Source organism: Melospiza georgiana, chromosome 4, assembly GCF_028018845.1.
Source record: "Melospiza georgiana isolate bMelGeo1 chromosome 4, bMelGeo1.pri, whole genome shotgun sequence".
Taxonomy (NCBI): Eukaryota; Metazoa; Chordata; class Aves; order Passeriformes; family Passerellidae; genus Melospiza; species Melospiza georgiana.
In genome coordinates this window covers 28771881-28783658 of record NC_080433.1, presented here as the reverse complement: position 1 = coordinate 28783658, position 11778 = coordinate 28771881, and the positions used below count along the sequence as shown (strand labels likewise).

General features: G+C 41.2%; 1 pseudogene; it reads left to right on the top strand.

Moving 5' to 3' along the window:
- Positions 1 to 155: 155 nt before the first annotated feature.
- LOC131082999 (BPI fold-containing family C protein-like) overlaps positions 156 to 11778 on the top strand; it is a 35577-nt pseudogene continuing 23954 nt past the window's right edge.

Below are 11778 nucleotides of genomic sequence, written 5' to 3'. Positions count from 1 at the left end.
GTGGCGACGGGGCGCGGGCGCAAGGGCTGCCGGGCCGGGCCGTTGTTTTGGTTGTCGCGGAACCGCCTCAGCCCGGCCCCGGCCCCGCCTCCGGGGCTCGCGGCACGCCCCCGATCGCTGTCTCTGCGTGCCGCGCTCTGGCCCGGCCGCGATCGATGATTGGGCGCTCGGCTGCGCGCGGGGAGGAGCTGCCCCCGCGCGCGCCCCCAGAGGCGGTGCGGGAGCCGCCATTGCTGCGTGTGCGGGACCGGCGCTGCTCCCGCGCCTCACAACGGCTCCGCTCCTCCTCAGCCTCTTGCCCTGCCGTGGATGAGCCGTGGCGGAGGAACTCCTGCCCTCGGGCTGCCTGGTGCCGCGTGCCGAGGGTGGTTGGGCCGCTGCCCTGCTCCTCCTCAGTGTGACATGGCGCCAGGTGATGCTCTGTAGCCAACGCTACAAGCGAGAGCCTGGCTGGCTGTCAAACTGTGGCCGCGAGTGGAAATGCGCAAAGAAAAAGGCTGAAGGAAGATGCTGCCCCCGAGAGTGTTTAGTTTTATGAAGGAACGTGTTTTTTCTAGACCAGTCTGCTAAGTTGTCACTTCAGAGGTAGTGCTGCAACACCTGTGAGCCAATAATCTCGACAAAAGTATGGAGTGATACAAACTGAAGTTTACTAGCTTTAGTTCCCCTTCACTTGTCATACTTGGAAAAAAAGCATATCTTCACGTCTTTTATCTGGAAGTGCACACTTGGCAGGAGCATAATGTTGAGTGGGGGAATAATGTAAAAAGCAATTTTTTTCAAGTTTTCACTTCATTTAATGAATTCCGTAGAATTTTCAAAAGCAGTAAATTCAGAGCTAACTTAGAGCAATGGATATTCTCAGATCATCGGGTTTTTCTAACAATAAAACTTAGCTTGCATCACATTTCTCCGTACAAAAAAATAACATAAGAAAAGTGGGGTACTTTCTGGGAATGTAATACTAAAATAATAAGAGAAATTGCAAGACCTAGCTTACACAGCTACCACCAAGTACAACTGCTTATTAGGGCCCTAATCACATGGCTTAACCCTGCAGGAATAGCCCTGCTGTCTTCTTTCAGCGCTTGGGAGCCCAGCAAGTAAAAGGAGACTTGAAACTTCAAAAAACTATTCTGGGCTGCAGGTGAAATCTCCTTAATGCATCTGAACACAGCCATCCAATCAATCTCATGCAATTCTTTTAGAGTTGGTTCTCAGAGATGTCTCAAGCTGAAGGGCAGCTGTCCTCTGGTTCCAACATGCCAATAAACTCCTCAGTGGAAAGGAGAGGCTTGCACTGGAGGTGATGAAAGGAAAGAGGCAGCTGAGCTGGAACACCACTCGCTGGACAAGGGAAGAGCTGATGCTCGTTACAGTCAGCTTGGTGGAACTTACCACGACAACAAGGGATTTCCTGAGAAGCTGCACCCTTTGCCACCACCGTTTTGGAAGGAGTCCTTACACAGTCATCATCAAATGGGGACACATCCTGAATAAACCCAGAAAAGTGGGTTGCTGCCACAGAGGATGATGAGAGTGGAACTGGCAGAGAAGTAGAAAGGAGAGCACTTGAGGAGCGCTGTGCCTTTCAGAAATTCTTTGCTCTCTCCAGGAGCGTTGAATCCAAAGTGTGTCATGCTGCTGCCTCAATATCAGCACCATTTTCCTTTGGCCATGGATGTCGTACTCTGTTTCATTCTCCAGAGTTATCCCTGTCACAGCCACGTCCTGTTACCCCACTGGCTCTATGGCAGACGTGCTGCTAACAGCAGAACCACCCTTGTAGCTTGCACAAGCTGAAGCGACTGTGTGACGTGAGGTGGTTCAGTTTCTCAGGAGCTGACTAGTCATTATTGGGTAACCAGCTAGACCAAGTTACAAGTGAGCTTTTTGCTTCCACTCTGTGAATTTTTCCTTTGAACTTTATGAGTCATGCTATAATATATGGTTTAGACGCATTTTCCACACAGCAGGAAAACCTCCTAGGAAACAATTAGGATGAAAGGCTAAAATGTTTTCCTCAGCTTTCAAGTCTGGCAAATTTCACATGACTCAACACCACCATTATTTTTTCCTTCGCACATCATTCTAGAGGAAGGGGCTGTTACTTGATGAGTTACAGGTTTTCTCCACCATTTTAATTTTGTCTCAGTCTGCAGGCTGGAGACTTTCAATGGCCATATATGAAGTTGACCTCTGGCTGGGAAGGGCACTTGTCCAAATACTATAGGGAACCTGTGTGCTTAGAGGCTTAAAGAATGGTTGTGGGCAGAGGAATTTTGACTTTCAGCATAGTTCACTCTTGTCAGAAAGAGTGAATTATTTTTAAGTCTAGTTCATTAAGATAATACACAGTATGGTGCCAAAAGAAAGCTCTTTGTCAGTAGCTTGGAATGGTTGTTGAAGACTGTGGTTTCTCTACTCAAAATACTTTATTGAGGATGTTTCTTTTGCTCATGGTCAGTGTGAAACAGAACCTGTTTCACCAAAGCTGTAAAACCCTACTCATAGCCCTTGTGGGTGCTCTTGAGTAATTTGAAAATTAAAGCTGGAGTCCTGTTGACCAAGTCCCATGGCAGAGGAGAACTATAAAATGTAAAGGTCTCTTTGGTTCAATTACATACCTCATGGAATTTTTTTTTCCTGAAAGAAGAGTGGGGTAATAAAGCTGTGAGCCGGTGGACCTTTTCTGTTATTTCTCTTCTTGTATTTGCCACTATAAATGATGTATTTTATAATATGTATCAATAAATACATATGTGTATATATTAACTTTCAGTGCTCATATTTTGAATGACAAGAGGCACACTGAAAGATGTGGTAAAATGTGGGAAGAGAAGGAGAAGGGTATGAAGGCTGGAGTATCATTGGGAGATGAAGTGCCAAAGTGCCATTGAAGTGTACCAGTGGAGGAGATTCAAATGAAAGCCAGTGGAGGCAACCTCCTAAATTCTTGCAGCTCACTGGTGGTCAGCTTTACTGCTAGAAGGTGTTTTAGAGCCCTTTATGCTAATGCTCTGTACAGTGAGTGCATTACACCATCTCAGGTTGGCTGTCTACAGATTACTCTTAAACAGTGTCTGAGTTTGCTCACATGGCTCTTATCTTCTCTGTTGCTGATTAAAATCTTGATTGTATGGAGCAAAAGACCTTCCAGCAGTTTTCCTGAAGTTTGCCGGATTGCTTCAGACACTTTCAGTGGTTTTTCTTGTATTTCCATATTTTTAACTGTATCAAATTGTTGGGAGTTGTGTGCTGAGCAAAAGTATTTGAAGTGGCTAAAGTCAGAATTTTGTATCTTTTCATTAGCAGACTAAAATCACATTCCTCTGGGTGGTAAAAAGAGGCTAATTTTTTTCTTAGGGAGATCACTGCATCCACCTCTTGGGAATGTGACAGGACTGCAATTTGTGTGAGCCCAGGGAAGTGGCTGCCTAGGCTGAGTGTGCTTCATGCCACTGTCAGTTCCCAGAAAGGAAGGGAATGGTTGTACAGGAGGCTGGTGAGTGAGCCAAACTATGGGCAGAAAAGCAGAGAGGAAAGCTTAGAACAGACCTGTGCAAATGATGGACTCGAGTCTAAATCTGGGCAGACAGATAATGCCTGCTGCAGTCCTGTTCAGTGTCTCAGTGTTTCTTACTCTTTCCCTGTGTCTTGGGAACCACCCCTCAGTTCTTAGCTTTGCAGGCAGCAGGCAGGGCAGAGCCAGAACAAGGACACTGATTTTTGTTTTGCTAAATGGACTTTGGTAAAAATGAGCCTCATAGTCCTGGCTCAGGTGCTAGGATAGGGCAGTTACAGAGCTCAGCAACATTGACTCAATGGATCCAAACAGTGACAATGGTTTTTTCCATCAGCTCATCAGACAACTGCCTCCCAACATTGTTATCCATTGTTAGCAGATTCTGTGTAGGCATTGCAGCTATGCTATTTATTTTGCAGCCTGGCATAGATTAATAGTTCTCTGGCAACCCTGCTCCAAGGCCTTGAAAGCCTTTATGAAGGGCATCAGTAGTAAAGCCACACTTAGGAAAAGCTGTGGTAACACAAAGCTTTTGCAAAGCTGCTGAAAAATTGGGGAGTGTCCCAGACATACTCACAGATCCAACTTGTGGAGTAGGGGGGGGGCATTGCCTCCTGTGGTTTCTGTTTGAAGATTTCACTGAGTAAGATTGATGGCTGCCTCATGAGCTGGGAAGTGGATAGCATGACATTCTACACAGAATGCAGAAAACCATGAGCAGGAGCTTACTGGAGTTTTTCTTATTCTGTGGGTATTCCCAGTAGTTCGGAAGAGGGTTTATCTGCCTTTATGTAATTTAGCAAACTCCTGTGTCATTTGCTGTTTTCTTTAAGCATTCCTACCAATATATCTCTTCCATCAATTATATAAACTTCATATTCTTTTTCCCTCAAGAGGCAGTCTTCCATATGGAATATCAGTGTGTAGGAAGGGTTAAAACTCTGGGGCTATGGAGTCCTTTTTGATTTGACATTGTTGGGTGAGCTGCAAAAACCATACTGGTTCTTGAGTATACTGAAGCGTGACTGGTAACAATGGAGAAAAGAAACTGAAAAATCCAGTCCCAGAGATAACAGCAGAGATATTTGGGAAACTAAAGTGCTCTTTCTGGACTTCAGGTTGGGTAGACTCTGTATTTGCTATCGTGTTTGAGAACTGTTTGTCTTGTGTTTGCTAACTAGTGGGGTTTCTAAATGTTTGAAAGTGAGACAAATTACTCTGTGGGTTGTAAACTGGAGAATCTTGTACAGGACCAAGGCAAGACAATTACAAAATGCCTTTTCAGATATACTCTATTCTGAGGATGGACAGTTAAAGATAGTGTGTTTTTATGGGTGTGTTAAACCTGTCCAAGACAAGTATGGTGACTTTTTCTACATCAGAAGCTTGCTGAGTTCTTAGGCAAATTTCATCTGTAATCTTTATTGTGATTTCTCTTAAAAGTTTTTGCAGACTGTTCACAAAGGAGAAACTAGACATGGTATCTACACTCTGGTAAGTAGGATACTTAATTAGGGTGAGACAGGTACACAAATTGAAACAAAGGAGTTTTTAATCTTTTTCTCTATTTCAAGTACTTGAAGGTACTTTAATCTTTGTGAAGACAAAAGAATTAAGAGAATTATTTACATACAGTATTGTTCTGTGCCTGCTCAGTTACTGAAGATAAAAATCAGAGCAGTTTGTCTGACCTCTATTGTCCTCAGGTGCAATTGGCAGCTCTCATTCAGACTGTCAGGCAGCTGACAAGTTCCTTCTGCTTAGCTCAGTCTGCCTCAGTCATCTGATGGACCTTGTACAGTCATCCTGAGTCTGAGAGGGGCTTGGGAATGAGAGCAAGAGTATCAGCTTTGGGGTGCAGAAGTACAGCTTGTTGGTGTGAGGAAGCAGCCTGAAATGGTACTTCTTTTATTCCCATGGCTGTTCAGTTTTTCTTTCAGCTTCTTACCCACCATACATTTAAGATCCAAAGAAGAACTTATCACCTCCAAAGCACAGACTGCTGTTTTCTGTCCTTCAGTGTGAATTAAATGCTATGGAAAAGAGGTATCTCATCTGCATCAATGTTTCTAGCAATCCTGATAGATAAATATATAGTAAATATCCATGTCCTTTAATAATAGAAAAATCAGTCTTTCTGGTTTTACATTGATTTTTAATTGACTCATTAATCAGGATTGAAAGTGGCATGTTTGCAAGAAAAGTTAGGGCACTTTTTTGGAAAACACGTAGGGTATGTGACTTCAGGAGTCTATTGTGCATAATACAGCATTGCTACCTTAAAGTATTTATTTTGAGTTGCTTACAATAGAGAAAACCAAATGGCAAGAACCAGAGATGGACCAATTAAAGGGTACATTTTCAAAATTTGTCAGAATGTGGATTATGTTCTCAAAATGTTTTTTTCCCCGAGACTACTTTTTCTTGCACAGTGTCCTGGGATAACTTTGTAAGGATTCCTCGAAAAACCAATACCAGGGCAATATTGATAATGTATTTTGTCTGTCTTATAGTGGGAAATCTACCAAAGACCAGTTTTTTATGAGGTACTAGGTAGAATATAGATTTGCAACCATTTGTAATCTGACCTGATAATACTAAGTTCAATACAGAAGTTAGACTAACAAAGGGTGGGGGAGTGGGGGTTTTTTTGGTGGAGCAGAGGGTTTGTGCTTGTTTTAAGTGCATTTATGTGTTTTCTAAGATTATGGAAAAGATTGCCCAAGACAATATGATGCTGGTTAGAAATCCAGGAATGACTTTATAGACTCCAAATGACTGGGAAACCAGCAAAACCTATTGCTACTAATTAACTAGCAAGGTTTTATACTTAGACAGGTATCATGATCACAGTCAGACATGTTAGAAAAGGATGTGCCACTCCCCTCTGTGCTAAGCCCAGCATAAAGTTATTATGGGTCCCTAATAAACAATTTTCTAAGGCAGCACTGGGAAGACTTGGAGTTGTCTTGAGAAACAGTATTGTTATTTCTAGGAAATTGAGCAGTACCTGTCATTGGTAGTGAAAATCAGGATCAATTCAAGAATTTTGAACAAAGAAACCTTATTTTTATAGTAAGGATGTGTCACAGAAAGAAACAATTTGCCTCAGCTTTTGTGAATCTGTGTTGTGTGGTTTTGTCCCACCACACAGCGGCTCAGAGCCTGCTTTGCACTCAACCTCATCACTGCATTCTCATGCCAGGAAACCCTTCACTGTTCCTTTGTGATCACCATGTAATTCTCACACAGGCTTTGAATTTACCCTTGCAGTCCCTTCTCATGTAATCTTATTTAGTCAAGCTCATGTAGCAGTATCTGACCTACCTTATTGTGTTAGACTAGAAGATTCAGTGGAAAAACTTTGGAACTCTCAAAGCCAGTGTATCCTAGGGAGGCTCTGTAAAGAGAATGTGGTGTTATAGAGAAAGACAGACCTACTCCTGCTTGACTGGGATTGATTTGTCATGCTCACTCTGCAGGTGGTAGGACAGATGATAAAATACAATAGCCGAGACATGGGTGTGGGGAAAGGGTAGAGTAGTGGAGCAGAGCCACTCAGTCTCACCAAAAGCTAGTGCCTGCCAAAGTGATATCCAAGGAATCAGAAATCTCTGCTGGCTCACACAGTGATGGCTCTGTGCAATAAAATCATTAGCTAAAGTCCTCTTGCCTATCCATCCTTGTCCAAATTTCATTGAGGGAAATAATGGATACTGATTTTTTGCAACTCATGGTATGCATTATTTATGAAAGCATCTGTATCATATATGTTGTTAATAGATCTGTGACAAGGGTGAGAAGATGCTAAAGATATGGTATTTTTTCCTGCTGTGTTGGCTGTCCTTGAGGCTTGAGGCTAATCCTGGTCTTAAAGTGGGGATTACTCAGAAGGGGCTGGACTTTATTATGTCTAACATTTCCAGAAGTTAATTTATCATAAATACTCTATGTACAGAATGTCATTTCTTAATAGAGGTGCAATGAAGGAACAAGCTTCTTAAATACTGAAAGAGAATATATTCCTTTTGTCACTTCCACCAGGAAGACACTTTGCCTCTTCCCTAATTCATTTTCTTTCTTTTGTGTGCATCTCGGGTGTGAATTTATCCTTTATTGATGACTGCATTCTCCTACAGTCCAGAAGGTTCTACTACATTCTTTATATCTATATACTTTCTTAGAACCAGGATTAGATGGTCATACAATTTCTTTTTTTAAAGTGTCAGAAACCTGACTTCTAGTGCAATATTTAGCTGAAGATAAACAGACAAAATTGGAGAAAAAAGCTTACCATTTTGGAACAGCCACATAGCTTCACACCTTGACTTCTCACTCTTGCCTTTGGCATGGGACAGCACCTGCATGTACTATTCTTTAAAAAAAGAATGTAGTGACTGCCATAATTCTGCCCCTAAAAGAAAATTTCCACAGTATGTTTTCCATACTCTTTCTATTTATGCTAACTTTCACTGTCTCTTACCTAAAGCTTACTCCATGGGTGTGAAGGACATGTAATAGAATTTCGGTTGTTTACCGAATTAATATTAGTAATAAAGGTTAACAAGGCACAAATTCAACAAAGACTGGGTCATGCTAAGGATTAATTGTCATTTATGTACCGAGCATGCTGACAGGTAAACAATGGACTTGTGAGGTGAAAACTAAAAGGGTTTATGCCACTGAGATGAAAGCAAGGATCAGATCCACTTATTTGGCTGTATGAACATTGTTTTAAAGGCTTCTGAGGAGTTGAAAAGTGCAGGGCAAACATCAATCACCCAAAATAGTATTGATCTCGCTTGCTTCCTAGGGATCTCTGATGCCTTTAGGTTCTTAGTGTGAGCATAGGAGTTCTTGTGACAGGCAGCATGGCCTTCCAGATGCTGAATGAACAGACTAAGTTGGCACACCTCTGCATTAGTAGTAAGAGCAGATTAACAGTGCCCATCCCAAAGGTATTTCTCATATTTGAAGATCTTGGTGCCTCACATCCTTTCCCTTAATGTGAGAATTGAAGGCTGAAGCAATAGATCCTGCCTTCATGCTTCTTGCCTGCTACAAGAACCTTGAGAGAAATTCTACCTGTGATCACTGTCTGCCTTCACTGACAGTCATAAGAGAGCTTTAGGTTATTTCAGTGAGAGGCCATATTTTGCTTTGGAGACAGAAATTCCTGGGGAATCATGACTTACTTCTCCCTCATAAAACATGCATTTTATAAAAAGATATTCCAGTGTTACCTTATCACAAATTTCAGTTCTTTGCTTTTCTAATACTGTGGAGCCTGGCGATGAAAAAACCCAGGTGTTTTGTATTCAGCAATTGTGAGGTCAAAAGCTAAAGACTCTTGTGTTACAAACATGGAAAAGCAGGACATCATTCAGTATTAAAGTTTTAATTATGTCTTAATCAAAGAAGGAAGGCCCGAGGAATTTGGAATGAAAAGATGCTCTGTTTGTTAACAACAGGTTCTGTGTGTATTATCAACGCACAAATAGCATTGAAACGTTCAAGAAATTAGAGATTCCTTAAAGCAGGAAAGAAGGTAAGAAAATAAGTCAGATATCTGAAGCAGGCTGTAAAGGTTAAGGTGCAGTGGCAAAACACACATACTGGAAGAAATCATTTTAGAGGATTGTCTTTAAAACTCAGCTTCCTGTACACAAGCAACAATTCAGACAGTTCTGCATTTGACATACCAGTACTTCAGATGCATATGTCACACTTTTTCTAAAAGTAACCACTACAGAGAGAAATTGCCTTGCTGCTTCATAACTTGCTTTTTCATCCAACAGATGTGAGCCAATCTGAGGTGAGGGTGATGATCAAGTATTTCCCAAGGCCACCCACGTTATGAATTAAGGGAGTATAAGAGTTCAGAAACCTGACATGAACTCTCAAATATGAAATACAACTCAGGGACAAAATGATCCTAACAGATTGTCTTGATCTTAGATTAAATGTCTTATATGTGAGCTTAAGAGGAGTTGTAGATGGGAATATTTGTAGTTGGAAGGTGATTTAGGTAAGGATCATAGAGTGTTGCAAGAACTATGATAAAAATTAGGATTAAATTATTCAGCAGTGTATCTGGGCCTTCAGGTGCCTGAATCTAATCTGCAAGGCACATGCTTTCCTATGTCCTCTTGTAGGCAGGAGGATTGGCATGGAGCTCCTGAAGCAAGCAGTATTGAAAGAGACTTTCCCAAGCTGGAGTGGGCAGGAGAGTCTCTCAGTTGTTAAGATCAACTATGTCATTTCAAGTTAAGTAAAGGAAATAATTTTCAAAGTTTTATTATGAAACCACTTTTCATTACAACAGTGCAATAATTACACAGCCAGTGTTTTGTTCAGTGTAAAATTTTAGTGGTTCATCTAACTCTGCTTCTGATTGGTTTTAGAAGTACTTGTTCTGCTACACTCAGAGGTGAGCTTTATAAAGCTTCTGAAGGAGCACCTTGGCTGGTTTTTTTTCATCTAGTTTGTGTCAGAGTTTGGGGCAAGACAGGTGTAAGCATGGCTATGATGCAGCAGTAGAAATAGGTGTGAAAGAGGGCAGAATTGATGTTATTAACAATCTTCTATTATGAAGGACCTGCAGCAGTGAAAATAATCTGTTTGTGTTTGATGAAAAAAAAAGCCAAAAAAGAGATAAGATGAAAATGTGTGCAGGGGATGATGTATCTTGGCTGATGTGGCAGGAAGATGCTTTTTACAGAATATTTTTGGATGAATTTACATCATAAATTACCATTTTAACTGGATAGGGCTCAACAAGTGTTTATTGAAGAGGAAAATCTTTGTACCAGGGACAGCCAGTAGAAAAATGGCTTTGCAGAGTTTCCTACAAGTTTTCCAAATACAGAGACTAATATAGAAGCAGATCTTTCTAGAGCCTTCACTCCCACCTTCCAATAGGCTATAAACAAAAAACCAAGAGAACACAGAGCCAGATTCTTCCAAAGGTACACACTGGAACAATGACAAGCAAAAGGCGTTAAGTCACATCAAGAAAAGTACTGCAGTTAGGAAAACATTCTAGGGAGCACCAGAACAAGGGCTGAAAATGTTGGGGAGTCTGCATTCTTGGATGAGTTCAAGACTCAGGTGGGCAGAGTCTCTGAGTTGTTTCATCTTTGAGTAGGAGGCTGAACCAGAAAAGTCTCCTGAAGTCCTATTTCAATCTAAATTATTGCATGATTTTCAAAACCCAGTTCATTCCCCCAACCATAGTTCTTGAAATTTGCGGTTTTCCCAGTATATAATCTGATTTTGGCTGACAGCAAACAAGATACCTAAAGGTATCAGGCATGCCTGAGATGTTATTGGAAAGTTACGGTCATTTTAACTGAAAGTAGCTGGTGCCTTCTGCCCCGGGGAAAGCAGACTAATGGCAATTGTTTCAGAGATCTCTGCCAGATAGCAGGGACAATGAGGAATGTATACTGCATGATAAGATGACATCTGATATCTTTACAATGTTCAGCTCAGTTCAACACGCTCATTTGCAAGACAATATCCTTGAATTTCAGAAATATTTGTTTTGGCAGGGAAATATTCAAGTAAGATTTAATTTAGAAAAATGGATCCTCTCCAGAGCCCTTTGTTTAGGCATGGAAGCAGAATAGGAGAACAAAAACTTTGGTTGTCTTCAGCAAATGCTAGCATTTGGACAACCTGGATTTATTTATAAATGTAGTATCTGAGATTAAACATGGATTTATTCTTTGCCTGGCAAGAAGATTCCTCTTTAAAGAGTTCATTCTTCTCTCAAGGAAAGTTTTTTGTTACAAAAAAAAAGAAAAAAAAAGAAAAAGAAAAAAACAAACTCCCACACACACACACACAAAAAAAAAACCCCATAAACAAAAAACAAAACAAACAAAACAATAAATCCCACCCTGGCTAAATATCAAGGATTCTTTTTCCAAGGATGCTATGAGTTAAAATGGTACAAGTGTCTTTCTTTCCTAAAATATACATGGGTCAGTCATTTCTAAGAAATACTTTGCCTTTTATACCAAAAGGATTTTAAGTGATCAGAGGTCCTTCTTAGTCTTTCGACATGCAATGTAATAATGCCCCTTTCTGTATTCTGTAGGCACAGAATTAATGCTGTAGATTTCCCAGAAACTTCTGCTTCCTTTATTCCTGGCACTGGCATTCATCTGTCAGTGGCAAAGGCTTCTGCTACAATCAGTGCAGACTGGACAAGACACACATGGCTACTGGAAGTTTTGTACAGAATG